The sequence below is a fragment of the Balearica regulorum genome, chromosome 1 (assembly GCF_011004875.1).
Source record: "Balearica regulorum gibbericeps isolate bBalReg1 chromosome 1, bBalReg1.pri, whole genome shotgun sequence".
Lineage (NCBI taxonomy): Eukaryota > Metazoa > Chordata > Aves > Gruiformes > Gruidae > Balearica > Balearica regulorum.
Window position 1 is genome coordinate 152,543,950 of NC_046184.1, and position 25,198 is coordinate 152,569,147.

Genomic DNA, 25,198 nt, shown 5'->3' on the forward strand with positions numbered 1-25,198 from the left:
AAAACAAACTATCATATGGGCATTGCAGAAAGCAGTACAACTAATATAGTTACTACCTGTTAGTCTTCCATACCTACAAGGAGAAACCTAAATCTTCAGCAAAATTAGCAGGTGTCATGTTTTGACAAGTTTTCAGGTGAAGATCTTGCTCACTTACTCCAGTCCTCAACTTATTGCCTGCTGACTAAGGCCAGATTGTATTGGTCTACATAACTACCCACAGAAGTAAACAGGTAAGGTACAAATGAGAAGCTTTCCCTGCATTACTGGTAAATTTATCAACAGCCCAGAAGCCTTGGCATTAGTCAAAATTACAATATTAATAGCCAAATTTCTACTATGAATAATTATATTTTGCCATATTTCCTGCAGTGTAACTTGCAAACTATGTACCTCACTTTCTTTTATATGCAATTGGCTTTGAGAGCTATTTAAAAAGTCACATCATAATCCCAGCACACCTGTACTTCATCTTGAAAAAATCCTGTATTTACAGTTCAAAAATAACTTGGCTGTTCAGAATAACTGATTAATTATATACCATTAGGAGCTACCTAGCATTTTCCTTCATCTCCTTACTTTTTACTGCGCACCACCACTAAATCCTATGTTATGCAAATTCAGTTTGATGAACACCAACACACTTGATATGAGAAAAGACCCTAACTACAGACGGTTATAAACGTTAATGAAACATTTATTTGGAGCTATTTGAAAAACTTACTTTCAAACTCTCACATAATTATACAATAGTATTCCAGTACAGCTCTGGCACACTAAAGGAATATAAAATATTAATCTATTACTTTTTCCAACACTGCAAAGTAACACCATATGTTGAAGTATTTGAGGGAAAAGGCCATGTGCCAGTTCACGTAAGAGCTCACAAAACGTATTTTATAGTTTTACCTATTATCCTACAGGTGTTGCTGATGAAATACCACATTCAATCCCCACGCATAATAGTGAAGATCTTTAAAATTTTCCAAAAGTAGCAGGCATCAGGATCATAAGTCTGACTTCAGAAAAAAATCTATTCTGATGAAAAACAAGAGTTTTAAACTCATAAAATGGCATGAAGGATATTTATCACCTTTGGGCGTTCATGTCAGGAGCATAAGTAAACCTACTCATGATGTATAAAAAGCTTTATGACACCAATAACCACAAGACTTTAGAATCCCTTTTGTTTTCACTGCACTTGAACGTGAATTCCTTTAAGATTAAGTATGACTTGACAATTCCTTTGATGTACTGAGCTTTCTAATATTTACTTTTACTCTCAAAGAACAGATTTAAGGATTTGCAACTGAACATTATGAAGTACAACAAATATTTCACAACTTCTTACTTTTACAAACATCAAAAGATTTATTTCAAGAACACTTCTACAGTAACCAAATATTTATAAAAAGTAAACTCTAACAGTATTTGCTACTATTAGTTGTATTTTTAAAGTTAGATATTCATATAAAATGATTAATTTTACATTACAGCTATTTCCTTTGTCATATATAGTCTCAGAAAATTGTATGCAACATTAAAAAAACTACTCATAATACAAAAAAAATAAATGAAATTGACTAGTCAGAAGCTAGTGCCAGTTATTAAAAAAAATTCCAAAAAGTCCAGTACATATATTATACAAGTAATTAAAAAGCAAACTTCAGAAATCAAAAAAGTCAATACTTAGTAGTCAAACCCGTGCAAAGTAGTTCTATAACTAAACTCTTTGGTAACTAAATTCAGAGAAACTCCAATACCTAATCACTGAACAAGATAGGGCACTGGAAACCAAGGACAGACTTTCAGTTTTCACCATCTTAAATAGTTCAGTGAATATAGGGTGAAGTTTAAACCAAAATATCATTAATAACTCAGAGGGAACTTCTGATATAACAAAGGTGAGGAACAGTTAAATAAAATATTCTTTTTTCCTCAACATATATCCAGTTACCTGTAAGATACTAGAAGTTGATCTACCATGACTGGCCATCCTGAGTACACATTCCATACTTGTAAAATACAATTAATAAAAGCATTAATGATAGCCAGGGAACTCCTAGTAAGATCAACACAGTATGCCCAATACATCTGAAGTCCAATTCCAGTATACTCAGTACAGTGTCAATGACCATCTCTTGATCAAAAGTAGATAAGGTACAAATTATTTTATTTTAGTAAAAACTATAGCTACTTTCCACTTTAAAATGTAAATCACGCACTCTAGCATTTATGTATACCTCAGCAAGCAAGGTCTTAAATAATACTATGAGACTGGTATCAATGCAATTTCAGAACATGCTTTTTAAAGCTTTCAGTACTTCATGTACCTCCTTTTATTTATATGTGGAAGAAGAAACATCCACATTTCACTTTAATGTATCAAAACTGTCCTGTGTCCTTCATGCAGAAAAGATAATTTTAAAGAAAGATTTTTCTATCAAGTCTAGAACTGTACATTGAGATTAATATATTCTGAGCTGCAATGATTTTGACAATAAAGGCAACAGAGGATATATAGCTTTGTCTGGGATGAGACGATAAGTGTAATCTCAATCTCCACATGCCTGCCACTCAGTGATACAGAAAAGGTTAAACAACCTTTTGATGCTGCAGGTTTCTATTCAGCAAAAGCATACACAAAAACACAAGGGAAGGCACCTACCTCCAGGCTTTGATTTACTGTTGTGATTTCTTTGACATGGGGAAGCATGGAGGCAAGTAGTTACAAATACATCACCCCCTAAAAACAGCTTGTGAATGTCTCTTTTTGCCATAAAACTCTCTCTCAAGACTCTAGCAATCAAAAAAATTCCTCCTTTTTTCCCCTAGACAAACATACCCCACAGCATTAACTCACATCTTTAACAAGTTGGTTACCCCTAAAAAACGTTCCTCAGACTTCGAAGGCTGATCTGCCATCCCTTCCCTTTGTCAACAATGAGTAAACAAAGAAAAAAAAAATCTAATTGCATTTTCTTCTCAATAGAAGACCACAATGGAAACCAGTATTAGCCAAGAGCAGCCTACAGAAGGTTGACAGCCTCCCATAGCCCACATATAGGGAACTCCTGCTGTAAGTAGACTTCTAGTACAAAGTACATGCTGGCAGAAAACACCTTTATTTAGCAAACTTGAAAAAGCATATATGTACTTGAGGACATCACAGGCCCTTCAAGAATCAAGTCAAGAATAGAATCATAGAATAGTTTGGGTTGGAAGGGACTTTTAAAGGCTATCTAGTCAACCCCCTCTGCCATGACTAGGGACACCTTTAACTAGATCAGGTTGCTCAGAGCCCTGTCCAGCCTGACCTTGAATGGTCCCAAGGATGGGGCATCTACCACCTCTGGGCAACCTGTTCCAGTGTCTCACCATCCTCACTGCAAAAAACGAAAAAGTTTCCTTATATCTAGTCTAAATCTACTCTCTTTTAGTTTAAACCCATTACCCCTTACACTATCGTAACAAGTCCTACTAAGAAGTCTGTCCCCATCTTTCTTATAAGCCCCCTTTAAGTACTGGAAGGCTGCTATAAGGTCTCCCCAGAGCCTTGTCTTCTCCAGGCTGAACAATCCCAACTCTCTCAGCCTGTCCTCATAGGAGAGGTGCTCCAGCCCTCTGATCATCTTCACAGCCCTCCTCTGGGCTCACTCTAATAGCTCCATGTCCTTCCTGTGCTGAGGGCCCCAGAGCTGAACACAGTACTCCAGGTGGGATCTCACAAGAGTGGAGTAGAGGGGTAGAATCACCTTCCTCAACCTGCAGGTCACCCTGCTTTTTATGGAGCCCAGGACATGGTTGGTTTTCTGTGCTGCGAACGCATGTTGCCAGGTCATGTTGAACTTCTCATAACCCAACACCCTCAAGTCCTTCTCCTCAGGGCTACTCTCAATCCCTTCTTTCTCCAGCCTGTACTGATACCAGGGGTTGCCCTGACCCAGGTGCAAGACCTTGCATTTGGCCTTGTTCAACTTCATGCAGTTCGCATGGGCCCACTTCTCAAGCTTATCCATGTCCCTCTGGATGGCATCCCATTCTTCAGGCACATCAACCACACCACTCAGCTTAGTGTCATCTGCAATTTACTGAGTACTCAATCCCACTGTCATTGATGAAAATATTAAACAGTCGTGGTCCCAATATGGACCTCTGAGCGACACCACTTGTCACTGATCTCTATCTGGACGTTGAACCATTGACCACTTCCCTTTGGATGTGACCATCCAACCAATTCCTCATCTATTCAACAGTCCATCCATCAAATCCTTATCTCTCCAATTTAGAGAGAGGTACATTGGTGGAGACCATGTCAAAGGCCATATAGAAGTCCAGACAGACAAGAACTGCAGCTCTTCCCTTGTCCATGAATAGTCACTCCATCATAGAAGGCCACTAGGTTGGTCAGGCCAGACTTTACAGTGGTGAAGCCACGTTGGCTGTGTCACCTCCTTGTCCTCCATGTGCCTCAACATAGTTTCAAGGAGGATCTATTCCATGATCTTACCAGGCACAGAGGTAAGGCTGACAGGTTGGTAGTTCCCAGGGTCCTCCTTTCTACCTGTTTTAAAAAATGGGTGCCATGTTTCCCCATTTTCCAGTCACTGGGGACTTCACTGAACTTTTCAAATATCACGAAGACCTGCTTGGCAGCAACTACATCAGCCAATTCCCAGAACACTTTGGGATGCATCTTGTCAGGTCCCATAGACTTATGTATATTCAGGTTCCGCAGGTGGTGACAAACCTGATCTTCTCTTACAGTGGGAAGGACTTTACTCCCCCAATCCTTACCTCAAGAGGTGCAGGAAGAAAGGTTGCCAGTGAAGACAGGCAAAAGAAGTTGTTGCGTACCTCAGCCTTCTCCTCGTCCATTGTTACCAGTTTGCCAGTCTTGCTCATTGGGGCGGTACACTTTCTTGACTTTCCTTTTCTGGCTGACATACCCGTAGAAGCCCTTCTTACTCTTTGTGTCCCTTGCCAAGTTCAGTTCCATCTGTGCCTTGGCCTTTCTGACCCCATCCCTACACAAACAGGCAGCATCCCTACACTCTCCCCAAGATACCTGTCCCTGCTTCCACTGCCTGTGCATTTCCTTCTTGCCCTTTACTTTGACCAGCAGGTCTCAACTCAGCCATGCCAGTCTCTTGCCTTCCTTGTCTGATTTCTTACACCTGGAGATCAAAAGAGCACTTGTGCTCTATGAAAAGTGTCCTTAAAGATCTGCCACCTCTGTTCTGCTCCCTTGTCCCCAAGGGCAGTTTCCCAGGAGGTCCTATTGACTAATTCCTTGAACAGCCAGAAGTTTGCTTTCTTAAAATTCAGGGTCCTGCCCTGACTCTTTGCCTGACCCGTATCCCACGGGCCTGTGAACTCCACCAGTGCATGATCACTGTAGCCCAGGATGCCTCCAATCTTGACATCACTGGTGATCATCAGGTCCAGTATTGCATTCCCTCTGGTAGGACTGTCTATTACCCAGCTTAAGAAGTTATCCTCAATGCATTCCAGGAGTGTCCTGGATTGCCTACAGCTTGCCATGCAACTTTTCCAGAACCTGTTGGGATAGTTGAAGTCCCCCAGCAGGATGAGAGCATGCAAGCAAAATGCCTCCTGTAGCTAGAGTAAGGAGGCTTTGTCAATAGGCTCCCTTTGATTGGGCAGCTTGTAGGAGACACCAACCACAAGGTTTTCTTGTTGCCTCGGTCTCTAATTCTTACCCCTAAGCTTTCAAACCTGCTCGTGGCTATTCTACAGCCACAGCTCTTCACACGCTATTCATTTCTTCTCCTCCTTCCTTGCCTGTCCCTTCTGAATGGCCTGGAGCCATCGTTAGTCACGCTCCAGTCATGGGATTCATGCCACCAAGCTTCAGCAATGGCAACTAGGTCATAGCTTGCTAGCAGCATGATGGCTACCAACTCCTATTTGTTGCCCATGATGCATACATTGGTAGAGAGGCACTTCAGCTGGGCTGTTGGCTGTGTCATCTTCTTAGAGGAACACCCCTTAATTCCTTTGAGTTATCACACTGGTGTTTCCCTGTTGGCTCCTACTACCTCAGGAGCCCCTGGTTCATCTCTAAGACTTCAAGTGTGCTCCAGCGTAGCCAGCAAATCTCAGAGCAACAGGCTGAGAGCCCTCACTAGCACCCTGTCCCTCTAACCTTGGTGTGTCATCCCACAGCTTGTCATAGACAAGCCTGATATTATCCCCCTCCTATATTATTAGGCTTGTGGATAGCCTCTATGACAGGTTATCTTACAAAAAAACCCCAATTCATCTTTAAATGGAAGGGGAATACCTGAGAGGTGTTACTTCAACTGAATAAGTATCAAAGAAAACCCCCCACAAAACAAACAACTGTAAACCATAATCATCAGGATTATCTATTTTAATCTGCTGTATATGACAGTCTAAAGAACCTACAAATTGAAACAGCTAGGTAATCTAGAAAGGGAAAAAATAATTAATACTTTTTCCTTTTGCAACATTGTTATATTTAAAATGTATACACATACAAAAGAAATGGAGTTATTACAACAGTGAAGAAAATATTTAATAGTTTCCTTTCTTAGTGTTATCTTTTTGAAAACAGTCCAATAGACAGATTTTCTTTTTAAAGATTTAGCCTTTATGCTCAGTAAAATTAATCTATTGCCAGAAAACAGTGTTTCCCCCCCACCTCAGTCTGTCTCTTCCTGTTTGAATAGGAATTCCTAGAGCCAGTCCAAGGAAGAAAAGAAACAAAAATGCAAATTCTCAATTGCTTTTCCTAACCCAATTTTGCAGCAATGAGAAAATTTTGAACCAGCGTGTCACACTATTTTTTTTATATCTCTGTGTCCAGGAAATAAATGAAGTCTAAAGTGAATACCCAATACTCTTACTATACTGTAACATGTATTCCAAATATTGCTTATTTGGAAAAAAAAATGACCATAACAGTTCTGTACTCTGATTCACACTTCCTTATTCATAGATCGTCTCAAACAATTACAGATTTACTGAGCAATACAATCTGACTTCAAAGTGCAATCAAACTGTAAAACTGTCCATATTCTGAGCAGAGGTTTGGACCAAGCGACTTTTACAGATAAGTTTAACTGGTTGCATAAACTGTCAGACAAATGCCTACAATTCAGTGATTTTAGGAGAGGTAGTTTTATGCTGTCTAAAACCAGCTAACATGAGTATACCAACTACCAGGCAGATTTCATTAACACAAGCCTGAGCATTCAAGACATTTATTCTATCAGGTAATTTTTTTACCTTAAGCATTTAAGAACATTGAAAGTCAAAGGCAAAACCCAAATCAAGTCAGAAATTATTGTTCCAGACTCATTTTTTCCCCAAAAAAATGCAGTAAAATAACAGAAGATTCTACAAATCCTACTTCAACCATGTCACAAATACACACTCATTGTGAGTGAGGTAGATTTGGCTCCTGCTGAAGAGTGTATTATCAGTTTCTTAAAATCTGCCTGTTTCCAAACGGTTTTGACTACATGCTGCACACTTCAGGACATGTATGCTGCAGGCAGGATCAGCCGTCCTGCAGACAGAGAAGGTGGAGCAAGACACCAAAATTATAGTGCCAAAACTAAAACTTCAGGCGATAGCCCAAGGAATATTACTACAAATGAGATAACTAACCCTTGGCAGTGCCATGGTCGGTAGTACAATGTCTTACTGGAGTTATTTCTGCCTACTTCCTAATACTTTCCTTCCTGCCCCCCTTAAATATAAGAAGATTTAATCCATAAATAAGTGAGGTAATTTCAGGATGGGAAAGTAATTTACTTTCGCCTTCTAGAAGCAATTACTCTTTCTTGGATTTAGGAAGCATTCTATCAGACAATTCCTTGGAAATAAAATCCAACTACATTTAATAAACACAGGTGGGAATACTAGGCACAGATCCTGACTTGAATTCTCTTCGGAAGCATAGCACAAACAAAAAAGGAAACTCACTATTTTGTCTTATAAATAAGCAGCTATGACTAAAACCAAAGGAAAGCAGAAAATACTTTCACACTTATTCTACTTTTTAGAACATGACTGCATCCAAGGCCTTGCCACAGCAGAAGTATCAGTTACCATATTCAACAACCATGCCCCTGGAAGCAGAGAGCTGCTGTAAGTCCAGTGCAGAGGAAGATCATGAGTCTACCAGTTATCCTGTTCACATTTTTCTAGTACACATGGCTCCTAAGGGATCAATTAAACATTATATGTTGAATTCAAATGGAGTAAGTATTCTGATTGTAAGAGATAATTACTTGCTTTGTTTCTTACTGTAAGTTGATTATACGCTTATGCAAGAGGCTATCTGGTGGCAGCTGGAACTTTTAGTTCAGCTGAGCCAGTGCCTCTAGTCAAGGGGGCACTAGCACTCGACTTCCTTTCTAATGGTAGGTGAAGTCACATTCACAGCAGTTTGAGTTCTGGCACATACAAGGAACAAAGGTATTATGTGGCAAGTTCTATCACAAGTGAGTTAAATGTACTATTGTTTTCAATAAAAGAAAAGCTTATAACTCTTCAGGAGACGTATTACAGACAATATTCAAATAGTTGAGAACATTGTTTGGGCTGGGTTTTGCTGACTTTTTGTTTGGGTTTTTTTTTGGGGTGGTGGTGGGTTTTTTTTGTTTGGTTGGTTGGTTTTTTTCTTCAGTGAGGATGTAACATTATAGAAGGAAGAAAATTGACTTCAGTTGCAAACTTCTGGAAACAAGACCTCCAGATGCTTTTTGTGAGGACACTGACAGAAGCCTGTTAAGCAGATAATGGGTTCATTTCCAGGGTAATTTTTTACATTTACAAAAAGAGTAATAGGAAAGTATAGAAGCTATACCAAAATGTATATGCACTTAACATAACACTTTTCATTTGAAAGGATTTAAAGTCCTACAAAAAAGTCCTATCAGATTGCTATACTGCTAGATACTACTAATATGCTATAAAAACATTTTCTGGAGACAAGTCCAGGACAGATTTTGTTTGCAGGCACATACATCATACACAGCATCTTCTCTTGATTTACTGCACCTCTGAAACAGAGTTAAAATACTATGATTTCACTTGTACACATTAGTTAACATCTTGAGTTAAAACAAAACAAAAGCTATAAAACCTGAGCAAATCACACGTTAAGTCATCTGTTTTAGAACCTGTATCTTCCCTCCCATATACTCTGTAAAAAGACTATAAAATTAAGCCTTAGCACTGGTGTCCCAAAAATGGGATCATTTACCCAGTGCGCAGTACACCAATACACATGCAGAACAGAGGTATTTTATTCATTTCATGTCCACGCAGAGATGGGTGCTAGGTGGTAATTCCACAAAGCTAGCACACCACACACACAATCTACCACATATTTATCTTGTTACAGGATTAGAAAAACCCGCCTAAATTTAAGCTAATTGGTTATTAATTACCACATCACCTAGTATTGGTCAAGCATATTTAAATTAGCCCACACACTCCTGGGGGGGGGGGGGGTAATTTGCATGGTCCTTTAGTTGGGTGAGTGGTCACGAACTCCCCCAGCCACCTTTCCCTTTCCCTAGTTACTCCCGATTTTTGTTGACTTCAGGCCTCTCTGGCAATGACCCAGCTCTCAGCCCCTTCTGGGACAGGATCAGTTTTTAAGTTCTCCTTCAAGGATACTCTTTAGCAAAGCATGCTTGTTATCAGTCTTTCGGCTCTTCTTCAAAGGTATAGTCGTTACCAAAGCAAGTAGTGCATTTAACCCTAAATTAAACAGTGTCTAAGCACTAACCCAAACACAGTTCTGTCCCTGTAAAGTGAAAAATTCTACTTTATAGATATCAGCACTAGATAAAAGCGAAGGTTTGTCCTTGTAAGGAGCAATGCTAACATTGGACTGTTAACAGGGAACAAATACAAAATAAACTGTATGCTTTCACTTATTCCATAGTTTCACAGTTGAAAGACTTGGAGATACTGTGAAAAGAAAGGCTTGCTATGTCCCAAATAGAAAACTTACATTGACCTAGTGACCCTGTAAAAACTGCAGTATTTTTCTTTGAAAGCTGCTTTGATTTCTGTAGTAGTAATTATTCTTATAAATCACTTTGCTACAAATCTGTAAATTTAGTATCAAAATTAGCTGGTTTAGAAAACATCTAAGTTTTGAGCACTTGTGAAATAACTAATGTTTCACTCAAGGCTAACAAAGAAAAATACCATTTTTCTACCATTTCTATTTATGCCCAACTGATGAAGCTACTTGCTTCAGACCTATTGCAAGTACACAGAGGTTACAACCATATTCTCTATTTTTCTCTTTGGGTGCATGGCAGAAAACCCCACAGTATCACCCTCAGAGAGGGCTCTTCTGCATTTGCTCAGGGAGCTGAGATAGGATGAACTTCAGAAGAAAGAGTTTTCTCTTCATGTGTGCACACAAAAGGAAACTGGCTAGGCAATGGAGATGGAAGGCATAAGGTATCATGAAGCAACTCTTGCCGGACAACTTACGTTGTCTAACAGATACCCATGCCTTCTAATTAATGCTCCAGCAAGTAATTTTCCCTCCCCTTTTAAATTACAGGCTGCTGACCATTTTAAGGGTCTCCATACTTCAATACTAGCAGACTTAATACCAGGCAACATTATATTCTAAATCACTTTTTGAAGTAGGGGAAAGTTGGTGATGGAAGTAGAAGGTTAAATAAATCTAATCAACAAATTATTTGGGAAAACTCGAATTGTTAAAAAACCAAAATAATTGCTAACTGATTTTCAACAAACTGGATAAATGGTCCAGAATGTCCACATTTGTACTTTATGGTGAGGTGGCCATTAAAATTAATGCTTCCTGCAAGACCCTCCCATCACTAGTTTTACTTTCAAGTTAATCATGAAAGCAGCATCAATATTGCTGATTCTGTGACAAAAAACACATTTTATGTTTTTTTAAAGAAAAATTAGTTGCTCCATCACATAGAAAAAAAAAATCAAGAGTACAGAAACAGAAGAAAAAACATTTTGAATAGACAAATAGTAAGCATATAAACAAGCTATCTTAAAAAGCTCCAAATATTAATAAGATTGATTTTGACTCTCAAGGTATTTAAATCTCATATCATAATACATTAACAGAGAACTTGCCTAAAAAATAGTCAGATCTGGATTTAAAGATTGCATGTGAATTTCACCAGTGTCATAAATGTGATGCTATTTGCTTTAGGTTATCCATTATGTGGAACGTACACTGCCTCAGCAGTGTGGTTCCAAGGCATGAAATACTAGTTTCTATGTTTCTTTAAATTTAACCAGTGTAAGGTAATCCTTCTAGTTCTCAGACACTAGGAAAAAATAGCATACCAGTTTCACTCTTAATGGTACAGAAATCTGCTTACTCCTAATGTTTCCATTTTAATGTTACATATTTATTAGAGGTAAGTGAAATATTATTTATAAATCTTTTTATGCTTTGGTGATACATCTGCACAGATATGAAACTGGACAGATGGGAAATTATTTTCCTCAAATGTGATGCTAGCTGGAAACCTTATGGGTAAAAAACAAAACAAAACCAAATTCCATCTGTTAATAGATAGTTTGGTTTCAACATTAAACTGAGCATTTTTCCCTTTTAATCCCTCACCTTAATATCAACCTCTTCATTGACATCTCCACTCTGAAAGTCTAGGCATATCTAAATACTGTAAAGGTTAATACAGCATTTGATTTGCCAAACAGTCAATACTTAGGAATAGTCCCATGACAAATACATGGTTTTGTTTCAATGTCTTGTGAAGTACAGCCTTTGTGTACCGCAGGTATAGCTCAAAGAGGAAAGGACACAGAGGGGCCACCCACGCTGGTGAGTTTTGCAAGCTCTCCAGTTCAAACAAAAGCAAATACTTACACTTCATATTTTTTCCTAATTTATTCACAATGGGATTTGCTAAGCAAATTAAGCTGAAGACTGAAGGGTAAAAGAAGCAAAGAGCCAGCAAGCAGAGGGTTATATATTGAAGACATTAGACCTACTTAATAGGAGGCAGAAAAAACAAAAATGCATGTCCCTGGGAAGAATCTTAAAGCTGATAAAAGCTTTGCTATCTATAAAGATGTTAAAATCTCCAATGCTCTCTCTTCTACTTACAACAGGAAAAAAAAAAACCCCAAAAATAGATGATAGAAGTTGTTAAAAAGAAAAAACAAAAACAAACACAAAAAGGTGAAAAGCCCACATAGGTCAAAGGGCTTTAGAGAACAAGTAACACACTAAGGCATTGACCAGAGGAGGACGACATGTGACAGGGTAAACTCACCTTGGCATCAGCCTCCAGGGCTGCAGGCAACATGGGAAAACAGCAGGTACTCACCATGGCTGTCCTGGGCTGGCCTCCTGATGGCTGCCACCAGGCCAGGCAGCAGGGCCCCTCGGAGCCTTCCAGAAGGCCTTGTTGGGCCCCGGGTTTAAAGCACAACAAGAAAGCCAACACTTGGCTTGAAATTTAATGCAGGGCTCCCACGATGGCAAGAAAGGCACCAGGAGAAGGGGTGGAGAGGTGGCCGAACTAGACATGCTGTGGGGAAAGAGACTGCTGCCAGGCCCTGCCAGGCAGGGTCCTGGGAGACACAGCAGCACCTGAGAGCACGCACCCCAAAAACCAGAGGCACATGTAGACAAAGCTGATGTACATTACTCTTAGATAGCTGCAAAGCCCTTGCTGTAAGACAGAGAAACCATCACAGTAAACTAGAAAGCTGAATTCCATCTCCAATCTTGCAAAGGACCATCTGCACACTTCTTTTTCTAAGCATTCAGGTTTCACTTGTAACCCAATCATGGTGATGGGGAGGGAACATTCTGAGCAGAACGGTATGGCAATGGTTGGGCGATTGTGTTTCATTTGTGGCTCCTAACTATGTCCATTGTATAGCACCAACCTGACGTGAACAATAGAATAGATAAAGCTTGTAGTTGGCAGTGGGTGCAAGTAATATTTTATTTTCTGTCAAAATCATGTCCTTTGACTGAACTTTGTTCATTATAATCTAATTATAATACCAAAACACACCTCCATTCTAAAAGCTACCATCTTTGAGGTATGACCACCCCTCAGTGGGCATGCTCTTTGAATTTCTCTAAGTATATAGCTTTAAATTGAAGCGAGAAAACTTTTTACCAATCACAATAAGGTAACTATGTGAGATAAGTGTGATTTTGTAACCTAAGGATATAAATGTATAAGGGATTAAAGGCTAGGTGTGCATGTTAGGAGGAGAGATCCCCCATGCATCTAGCGCTGAATAAACCAATGCTGGCTTTCTAAACTGCATTTCTGTTTGGAAAGTTTTTTTATTGCCATTTGAGCGGTAACACACTGACAGAAGTGTTTTTAACTGTACACATCTGGATGAAGGAATTGGGTTCATATGATATTAAAGAAAAAAAAAATCCAACACAACAAAGCAAAAACAACCCCCACACAAAAACAACCAACCCCAACTTCAATTTTTGAAGGTCTGGCAAAACCAGCATGTTCTACCTCTGCTGTACCCACGCGGCTGCCATCCCGTTTGACAGAGAGCACACATTACTGAAAATCTGGCCTGACACACAAAATGTAACATCGCAACAACCAGGCTACAAACAAACAAAAGAAATAGGTAAAACTGTTCTCAGTCTCTGGGGCCACAACAGTGGATGTTGTTGTACAGTGTCAAAAAGCTGTGACTTTACAGAGCCTGCTGAAACCCCGGCCTTGACCCCGCTACGGGTGACCTCGTCCTTGCTCGGCAGCCCTGGGCACACACGAATAACACTGCCATCCAAGACACAGTCACCATTGCTGCACTCAGGTGACACATGCCCGTGTACAAGCACACTCGTTTTATAAAGCCTCTTTCTCTCAGGGGGAAAAAAAAAAAAAAAAATAAAGGGACATAGGAAAATTGCATCTTCAGTAAAAAACTGCCGGCAGATGCTGGAATTCTCACCTGTGACAGCACATCAGCCACTTTTGCAGCTTTCTGTGGCTAATGGCCACACGGTGGCCACCGCCATCTCCACCAAATGGCCAAGCAACACACAAAAACAATCTGCTTATTCCACACCTTGTAAGATGAAGATTAGTATCAGCTAAGAAAGCTTCTTAGCCAAATCTCCATAAGATGCTGTAAAAGCAAACGAAGAATTTCTATAAAAATAGAGCAGAGAGATTCATGAATTTCAAACTTAATTTACAGGTATGGAGAGAGGAAAGTCATCTACCTGAGAAGGTCCCATTCTAGTGAAATACAAACTTGAGGAGACAACCATTGCAAAAAATACTGGCTTGCACTGCAGAGATCAGTGTTCCACAGTTTTTTGGAACAATTATTCCAACAACCTCTTGTTGTTGAAAGATACTGCAAAGGGTCATCTTTGCTATTCTGGGCTTCTGAAGTCACAGATATACATTTTCCCTCGCTGCAGATAATACATTTTTTCCCCTTCCACCTTGTACACAAATGTATTATTTAAAAAAAAAACAGACACATATTGTTTACTATTTTTTTAAAAATAACAGTAATGTTGAGCTAAAGTCATACAACGCTTGAAATCACAAAGCAGCTAACAAAAAGATTAATGATTAGTTTTCAAAGGTAGCCTTAAATTAGCTGAAATGAATATTTCTAGTCCCTGATACACTCCAAATGGCGTATTCTGTTAAAACTGAGTTAGTATAGTTACACAGGATAGCCAAAACACATAATCTAGGCCCATATCGCTACCCTGTTAATCTCAAATTCTGCTAGTATTTTCAGTTCTAATCTTTCTAAATACTACAGATTCAATTTACACCACTGAATCAGTTAAACTATCAATACTGTAATGGATAACAGGAAACAACGCAGTCCCTCTCAGCATTTGAAAGAGGCAACACCAATACTGAACGTTGCACTGGTTTCATCACATGGTAAGAAGGGTGGGGCAATAAATAAATCATAGAATCACAGAATAGTTTGGGTTGGAAGGGACCTCAAAAGACCATCCAGTTCCAACTCCTGCTGCCATGGGCAGGGACACCCTCCACTAGACCAGGTTGCCCAAAGCCCCATCCAACCTGGCCTTGAACACTGCCAGGGAGGGGGCATCCACAGCTTCTCTAGGCAACCTGTGCCAGTGCCTCACCACCCTCACAGTAAAGAATTTCTTCCTAACATCTAATCAAAATCTACCCTTTTTCAGTTTAAAGCCATTACCCCTTGTCCTATCACTACACTCCCTGATAAACAGTCCCTCTCCAGCTTTCCTGTAGGCTCCTTTACATACTGGAAGGCTGCTATAAGGTCTTCCCAGAGCCTTCTCTTCTCCAGGCTGAACAACTCCAATTCTCTCAGCCTGTCCTTATAGAAGAGGTGCTCCAGCTCTGATCAACTTTCTGGCCCAAACAGTAACTACTACTCTTGGGAAGTCCTTTCCTTTAAGCAGAATCACAGTTAAGTCAACTGACAATTGGACAATTTGTTTTGGGGTTTTAAAACAACACATTTAACCTGTATGCACAGCCTTTAAAAACTCATTTATGCTGTTAGATTATCTTTGACTTTTGTACTAGTACTCAAATTGCCACAAGCTAATGAAGTCCCTAAAGTAAACTTTGAAGGTGGTCTGATATTGTATTTTCAAGTACTGTACATGTAACTGCAAATAGCATCTTTTGATCATCTTGCAAAAATCTTACATCTCTCCCTTTTCATACAGGGCCAACATTTAGCCAGCTTTCTGGTTTGGTCTCTTCAACATTAGTTAAGTAGTTCCAGTGTCTCTGAAGTGATCAGACACCAAAGATCTAAGAATACTCTTATTCTTTTGAAATCTGTCCAAAAAGGCTATTCCTCTTTTATTGCTGGCTTGTCGTTATTGGTTGGTGCCATTTCCTCCAAAAATAAGTAGCACTAAAACCTATTGATTTGAGAAGTTCTGCTCCAGGGAGCTCACATTAAATTCAGACAAATGATGAAATTTATTGGATTGTCCCATCACCTTAGTTCAAAACTTCTCTAGATTACAGAATGAGGCTAGGCTAAGAAAAGAATCACCTTGGTGATTCCTTAGAATTAATAAATAAATGAGAAGGCCCATATTAAACACTTTTCCTTCAAGTCACAGCAAGTAATAGGAATCAATGCACATCAAATCTATTACTTTTGTTACTTTTTCCCATTCCCCTGTATTGAAATAAGAGAACAGATCATAGCTTTTGCAAATTAGAGCTAATCACAACAGTTACTTCCAGTGATGCAAGTAAGATCAATTTAAAGTTATGTGAGGCTGGTTTAAAGAAATTACTACTACTTGTCCAAGCCCTAAATTTGAAAAATTGACTAGTAGATGTCAATTTTAGGACATTTTGAAACTCACCCGCTCCAGACACTTTTTCTCTCCCTGCTCAAGCCCTCTAGAAATGTTAAAGCTCTCTCTTTGAACATCCCTAGATGGACATCCAATATCAATACACCAAGATTACAGGTCAGCGCTGTGTCTTGTAGGCCAATTATGATAATATAAAGGCGTTTCCACAAACAAGCTCTCTGTTGCTGACTCTTCCCTTCAGAGAAATGCAACAGGAAAAAAGCACTGAAAAGGTACCTCAGTTTGCTTAGAATTACACCGATATCCAAGGTAAGTTTTTATAAGTGTTTTGTACAGATCACTTAAATATCAATACTATTTCTGAGCTTTAGTAATTACTACGACTGGGGCAAACGTACGAGACCTTTTTTGCCCTAGGGAAAATCTCACCAAATTTCATCCTCACTTACATTTGCCGAAATATACTTTCCTGTGTTTCTCCCACTACTAGACATAATCAAGAACCAACACTGCATATCCAGCTTCTGTGAAAGTGCCTATAATAACCGCATAAGCCTGGCATTTAAAGTGAAGATTAACTCGGTCAGCTCAGCCATTTCCTTAGCTACACTGAAAAACAAAAACGGCCAACTAAAGAGAAATGAAAAAGCAAAACAAAACAGAAAAAAACCCTATGCATGCTGAGCAAGTAAACCTCAGAGTAGGATCTGAAGGTTCTCTTGCTCAGGCTCTAGAGAATTCAAGTGGATCAATTTCCAAGGTCAGAGGACCTTCAATATCCAACCTTCAAGTTTAAATAGAAGAGAAGCCCAGAAGCCCAGCAGAAAACAGGAAAGGAGATCACGTCTGGGAGAAAGGTTGTTCGGCCACAAATTTTTTATAAAAGCACAGCTAACCTCATAAATTCAGGAGGCTGTCAGACTTTGCCAAAACTAAGTACTATGCCATCATGCAAATCCTGTCTGCTCAATAGTTCTATTTCTACTTAAGGTTTTGAAGGTTCTGAAGCATGTTAGGCATGATAACATAAACATATTTGAAGTTGACAAGATGTGGGTAACTTTTTCTGTATGACACACCAAAAATAAAACATAGATGGAAGGATGTGTTAGTTCATGCTTCCATAAGGGCCTTGTATTTTGCATGTTACCATAAACCCAGAAAAAGCAACAGCAAAGAAAAGCCCAAACCACAAGTAGCCTCAAGCACAGATAAAGCACTTCAGTCTTCTGAAGGTCCTCACGTTTACCAGCATCACTTCTATCTTCTACTAGCAATCTATATACCACTGGACAAAATTAAATCCGATATCATCCTTCACTGAGAATTACTGTAAAGCCAGTCAATGACACAAAATTAATTCTTATTCCTTACTGGACCAGAGGTCATCAGAACAACTTACACATGTAATGCCATTTCCACAAATCAAATCACCATAGACAGCTTTCCACTGCACATCACCAAACGCATAAAACAAGCAGCATAACTGATACGATCTTCATGCCATATCCTAAGTCTATAAGCTAAAGAGACAGAAATCAAGTAATCTTAGGATGAACAGTGACTTGGCAAATGCTTTCTTTATCACCAAAACCTTCTTGCCATTTAAGACACATACCAATTAGCAAAAATACTTTACTCTTAAGGTCAGGTATCTAAGAACTTCAGAAATATTACACATCTTAAGGCATTTACATAGAATATAAAATGAAATTTTTAAAAAAATCAACTTTTTTCTCCCATCATTACTTTGCTTTCCATAACATGTGATCACTCCCACTGTAACAATCTTAATTTAAACATGGCATGAACAAATGTGTTGGGTTTGTGTGGCAAGGTTTTGGTAGCAGGGGGGCTACAGGGGTGGCTTCTGTGAGAAGCTGCCAGAAGCTTCCCCTGTGTCTGATAGAGCCAATGCCAGCCGGCTCCAAGACGGACCCGCCGCTGGCCAAGGCCAAGCCAATCAGCGCCTCTGTGATAACATATTTAAGAAAGAGAAAAAATAGTGAGAGAGCGCTTTTGCAGCCAGACAGAGGAGTGAGAAGATGTAAGAAACTCTGCAGACACCCAGGTCAGTGCAGAAGGAAGGGCAGGAGGTGCTCCAGGTGCCAGAGCAGAGATCCCCCTGCAGCCCATGGTGAAGACCATGGTGAGGCAGGCTGTCCCCCTGCAGCCCATGGAGGAAGGATGAGGGGGTGTAGAGATTCCACCTGCAGCCCGTGGAGGACCCCACACCGGAGCAGGTGGAGGCACCTGAAGGAGGCTGTGACCCCGTGGGAAGCCCACGCTGGAGCAAGCTCCTGACAGGAGGCTGTGGCCCCGTGGAGAGAGGAGCCCACGCCAGAGCAGGTTTGCTGGCAGGACTTGTGACCCCGTGGGGGACCCACGCTGGAGCAGTTTGCTCCTGAAGGTCTGCACCCCGTGGAAGGGACCCACGCTGGAGCAGTTCGTGAAGGACTGCAGCCTGTGGGAGAGACTCACATTGGAGAAGTTTGTGAAGGACTGTCTCCCGTGAGAGGGACTCCATGCTGGAGCAGGGGAACGATGAGAGGAGTCCTCCCCCTGAGGATGAAGAAGCAGCAGAAACACCGTGTGATGAACTGACCGTAACCCCCACTCCCTGTCCCCCTGTGCCACTGAGGGGGGCGGAGGTTGAAGCTGGGAGTGAAGTTGAGCCCAGGAAGATGGGAGGGGTGGGGGGAGGTGTTTTAAGATTTGATTTTATTTCTCATTCCTCTACTCTGTTTTGCTTAGTAATAAATAAGATGAATTTCCTCTCTAAGTTCAGTCTGTTTTGCTCGTGACGATAATTAGAGAGTGATCTCTCCCTGTCCTTATTTCGACCCACAAGCTTTTTGTGATACTTTTTCTCCCCTGTCTAATGAACGAGGGGAGCGATAGAGCAGCTCTGGTGGGCACCTGGCCCCCAGCCAGGGTCAACCCACCACGACAAACAAGCAAAATACTCCAGAAGAGTACTCTCTCAGTGTGCCTAACCTTACCTGTACTGATGGAAAGCAACTTGCATCCCAGATTTCTGGTTTTAACTCCTTATGTATATGAATAGATTTCTCCCTCCCTCAACAGTTAAACTACAACTAAGCCTGAAGCAGCAAAGGAGAAAATTCATAACCAAAAATTTTTTTACAGTGTAGCAATTTATTTTCATATATATGATGATACTATAGAAAAAGCAATGTTCTTTCTCTGGTAGGCTCTGCCACCATGCCATGCAAATCCATCCTTTACTCATAAGACTGGTTGTCCACATGACACTTCAGTAGGTTGCCTTACAGTTAAAAAGGCACAAGGCCGTGGCCTCTCTATTTCAAGACACAGGCAATGTTATTTTATCATGTATAGACCATTTCCTAAATATTGCTCCATTTAGACATTTAAAAGATTTTTTTCTACCCCCTCATTCTATGTTAACACAAACAAAATAAAAATGCTTTGTTATAGGACTACACTGGCTTTTTCCTTCTTGAGAAAGCAAAGCACTTGGAATTTCAAGCTTCAGTTTCTGTGCTCTGTTAGTAATCACATAATAAGAGATTAGAAGTGAACGCTGCACCAACTGTTACACATAATAAGACTTACTTGTTGGAACAAACAAGATATCTACTAATATTAATGCATAAATCCATAACAAACATTTGCAAAGGGAGAAAAAGCAATCTATTTATCTGCAGAAAAAAAATGGATCACAAATACTGCAGGTTTTACTGTAGGCATCAGAAAGGGTACCTTTTGAGTCAGATCATCATATTAAACATAGTGACACACAGTGTCAAGTCTAAAACAAACAAACAGGGGTTTAAGTTTCCTATACAGCTTCATTCCTAATTGTGTTCAAATCAACATGATCTAAGCAGCTGTGGGAATTATTGAGGATTATTCTAGAAGAAAAAGCTTTTATTAATAAAAATGGTTCCTCTTTCATGAAGGAAAGTAAGCCATAGCATAAGCTGTTAAGTCACCCATATACAATACAATAAGCAGCATCCTCTTATGCAATGTGTCAGTTGCTCAATCTTTAATAGTTTAAATTGCCATAACCTAGATACATAGAAAGGGAAATAAAGCATGCAACACAACCTGAACAGAAAAACAGCTTCTTTTGTAAGATACATGAAAAGACCTCTCAACACTACTTGTAGTTTCATCTCTATGTTTTGTTCTTCAAGGCTGTCACCTTTTTTCTCTAAAGAGTACCAACCAGCATTTTAATAAAATCCTCCTCTACTCTTCCACTGTTTATATCACTCATTTCAGTTATTAAAAGTTTCTTTCTATTGTCTTCCTCTTGTGAAAGCATTTTTCCACAAAAGCTTCCATCAGAAAGTCAGTCTCACACTGTGTTCTTGCAACTAAGTGGGCTCATCCTGTTCTTTGCTGATACGCATCTCTAACAAAAGACAAAAAAAAATTAAAAAATCTGACCTTATGAACAGTTTTACCTTGACACTCTTCCCTCTAGAGATTAAACACAAGAAAGCAGCCTTTAGTGTATCATTTAATAAAAAGGAACAGACCCATGAGCTAGCTCTAAGATCTGACCAGCAGCAGGACCACACACACTGCACTGTAGCACAATATGTTTTGTATCAGTTTCCCCCAAAAATGATTAAGAGTGCTGCATGAACTGTTGGGGGGGAAGTGGTGGTGTTGGGTTGTTCCTACTCCACAAATAGAGAATCTCAAGTCTTATCTTTTCCTCTGAACCAGAGCAAGAAGAGAAATAAAGCCCATAGTTCTGCATTTTTACTACAGTGAACCAAATGAAATTCAGAGTAGAACAACAAATCTGGGTCGTTTTGTTTGGGTTTTTGTTGTTGTTGTTGCTGTTTTGTTTAGTTTTTGTTTTGTTTGCTTGCTTGGTTGTTTTTGTTGAGAACTGCTTGACAATGAAAGCCTGGAAGCTGCCATGTGTCCAGTGGACACTCAGCATGGCAATCACGCACACTGGACAGCAAAACAAAGGCTACATCTATAGCGGTGGACAAAACAGGGCTCAGGGCCCAGGCAAAATTAGCATCATCCACGCCATTATTCACAAATAACTGTTTTACGGAGTAGTGGTAAATTTTGACGACAACACGAAGTGGGGCACCAAAAGAGGACTGGGATATTGTACTAGAACACCTTGAAAACTATAGTAAAAAAAAGCACTGTAAAATTTAATCATAGAGTACAAGCTGAAGCACTTCTAAAGGACTAACAGCAAGAGTTGTGCAAACGAGCAGTTTGCTAGTGAAAATAAAGAGGTATTGCTAATCATTTGCTCACAGACACACGCCCTCTCACTGGGAATTTTTTCAAGCTGCCACCAATCTGCATATTTTTTTCATGCTAAAAATGTTAATCTCCTCAAATATTTTTCATTACAGAAACATATTAACTAGAATATGACTCTTATTTTATGAAATGAGAGTCTATGGAAAGTATTTCAGAACACAGCTTAGAATAATCAACTGACATCTATTTTACTAGAGTATTTCTATTAAACTTAACATCTCAAATTGCTCATCTAACCTAATCTCAAAATGTTCTTCCATCCCAGAAGACTTTTTGCTAACAAACATGACTAGACAGATGACTACACCTATATATGTGTATTTATTGGTTATACCTGTTGTGCAGTCAACACAGGTCAGAACTGAAAACTAATGCACTCCTCAAACAAACGGAAGAAGCTCAGACTGCTTATTTCAATTACCTAAGCCTAGCAGGCTGTAGCCTCAAAGCTGAAGATCAGTACTTACAGTCTTGAAACTATCTTAACATTAAGTAGTAGTATAACCTTTTCTAATTGCTATGGAACAGCTTTAGATAGCAAGAAAATCAGCAAAATACATTAAGAGGACAGCAGAATCCCAGACTTTTAAGTTTACAAGCTACAGAATAACTTCTGTTATTAAAATATCACTGGCTACCAGTGGATGCTACATCGTGAGGAGGGCCACCACAGCTAAATTTAACCTTTTTACAGAAATGCTTTTTAAGTTCATGAACGAGTGGCAGTATTCAGCTGAAGAAAGCCCAGGGTTAAAAAGAAGTGCAAGAGACATGGCCTTTCTTTGCTTAAATAAAAAAACTATCCATAAGGTACCAGTGGATTCCTGCCCAAGAAAACAGTACCTGAGACTGGGAGTATCCTCATAGCATTGTATAGGGATGGCATGACGTCAGAAGTCTCATAAACATCTTCCTATAATTATACTTACATCGTAATTACATTAGTTTTGCAATAGGATTTCTATAGAACATTTTCTAAGCGTAACAGGTATTCTGGTGAAGGAAACCAGAGCAAAAAATGGCATACTTGTTAAGCTACAGCTAATGGAAAGCTACCTACTTCAGCCTTGAAGAGACCCATAGATAACATTTGGGAGGGTTGTCATATCAAGATTAACATATTAAGTCTCCCACAAACGCATACAGTGAGAGGTATAACCAGTGTACTTGAAATAAACAGCTGGCTTCTACCAGTATTTGAGCCACAGGCCACCAAACCCTGGTTATGTAGTGGCTGCAGGCAACAACAGTTGAAGTTTTAGTGCTCCCTAAATGTTTAGCTCTTACCAAGTATGGTACTAACAGTATTACAGCTAGGCATCCCTGATGGCTCCCTGGGTATAGTGAGCCACATACTGTAGAAATTGAACTGTGTTCAACACTGAAAGGAAGACAACTCTTGGGTCATAGGAAATGAGTGGACAAAAGGGACAGAAGATTAAGAAATGTAGGTTTACACCAAATGATTACCTAATGCAAGGTTGACTACACATCCTCTCTACAAAGTGGCTGGGTCAGAATTTACCCTAAAGTGCTTTAAAACGCTTTAAATTATATCTTAACTGCATATATATGCATGTAAAGCACCCAAAACCCAGGCATAATACCAGCATGTATGACAAAGGGAGTTGGCAAGACAGTAAGAACACAGGGAAAGTTTATTGTGAGGTGACAGCAATAAATATAAACATTATCTTAAAATGTTTCTACAAAAGCTTATTTAGTACTCAACTGAGACAAATTTTACAAAATGCTGCCTAATTTTGTTCGCACTGTTAAGCGCTCTTTAGACATGACTCTTCACCAGAGCTAGCCAGAGAGAAGTATTTCGCTTTTCTGAAACAAGACCAAATAGAAGTGACATTCAAATCAAGCTTCAACAAAATATATTCTGAACAAAGAAAATAAGTTAGCTTGGGCATAGGAACAAAAAATACATCGTGCATAGAACGGGCCAAAAGATTTAATGTGGAAGAAGGGAATAATCTCCAGAGGTAAAGTCTGAGCATATAAATGTCAGTAGGCCCAGTATTCTCATTTTCCATGCAATTCCTGAGCCCTCCCATGCAATAGTAATATCTGTGAGATAGCACCATATTACTGAATATCAGGAAAAATTGCCGAAGGAAAGGAGGGGTTATAAAAGGGAAAATGGAAGATAGGTAGAAGTCCTTTGAGAAATGGTGTTTCTTCTGATTTAAGTCTGGCACTTTTAGATGCCACTGAAATAAAGTTCTTGGTAAATACAATGCCACATTAAAAAGAGAACTGGCACACAACAAATAGAGAAGCTATTCTATTCCTGATAGAAATCCATTTAAGAAAGATGTGTTCTACTAGCAAATTGCCAAGTGGCACTGACACTCAAACAATATGCAGATAAGGTATTTACTTTATGCTCCGTAAGCATCTATAAAATTATCTGTCATTTTCCAAGGACTTTTTTTGTTTTGTGGCAGTAAACAACATCATTTCTGCCACAACGGAAAAGATTTCCTTTTATAAGCACTGCTACAAATACTGCAATTCACTGCAGTGATGTTTCCACATCTTGATTTTAAAATGGGGTGCTAGAAGTTCTCAAAATAATATGAACCCACATTCTTTCCACACATTAGAGAATAACAATGGCATCAGCTTTGAGAGGACATTCTCAAACTGTGAAATACTAATTCTTCTGTGAACCACACAACTCTCCAGATAACTTCCACTACACCAGCATGAGCAAAAAGTCACGCAAACCTACTTTCTCCAGTAATAATATGGCTACATAAACTGACAGAATCATCAAAACTTATTCTGAGTTTAAAAAAAAAAAAAAAAAAAAGAGAGAGAACAGTCCAAACCCTGTCCTTACAACAAGATATTCTGAGTTCCAATCTCAACTGTTCAATACATTCAATGCCTTAAGGGAAAAACCCTAAGCATGAAGAAAACAAAAACTGTTGAAAACCTACTTTTCAGAAAAGTTTATCAATCTTCTCTTCATACATTACTCCTTCTGTTCCGATAATAGTTAAGTTGTATATATCATTTTAGCCAATGACCCACATTACACAGCATTAGATGCTTTAACAATACTTAAGTAGGAAAAGGGATTATGTAATTTACTGTGTAAATGGTAAACCACAAAAAGACAAAAGGAACAGAGGCAATTTAGTGATCACGTTTCAGTATAGTGTCAAACTCAGCAAACAAAAATAGGATTTTTAATTATTTAAATAGACACATTTTGTCATTTCAAACAAATGAGGAATTATCAGGGGCTGATTTCATGAAGCATTTTGCCTAGAGGTAAGACTGGCACACACACAAACTGCAAATGAGGCCAAATATTTTTACCTTTAAATACATGATTTCCAACAGTCATAGTCCCTAAAGGCAAACCTGTTCCAGCCCTCTGCAATTTTAATCCTGTCATAGCTGATTTCCACACGAATTCTTGCACAAACATCATCTTCATATAGGAAGAATTTTTTAAATGACCATTTGAACTTAAACTCAGAAATGTTTGTAAATGACTTCTGAAAAAAAATCCCACAA

General features: G+C 39.3%; 1 protein-coding gene across 5 annotated transcripts in view; it reads right to left on the reverse strand.

The window, feature by feature from the left end:
• Nucleotides 1-25,198, reverse strand: part of ATP11A (ATPase phospholipid transporting 11A) — a 134,094-nt gene that overhangs the window by 74,922 nt on the left and 33,974 nt on the right. The window contains exon 1 of one of the 5 annotated variants that reach the window (XM_075739954.1): nucleotides 910-1,043. The exons of the other annotated variants lie outside the window; for them this stretch is intronic. The gene's annotated coding sequence lies outside the window, so the exon portion shown is untranslated. Of the gene's footprint in view, nucleotides 1-909; nucleotides 1,044-25,198 lie in introns of those variants that run through there. 5 annotated transcript variants of the gene reach the window in all.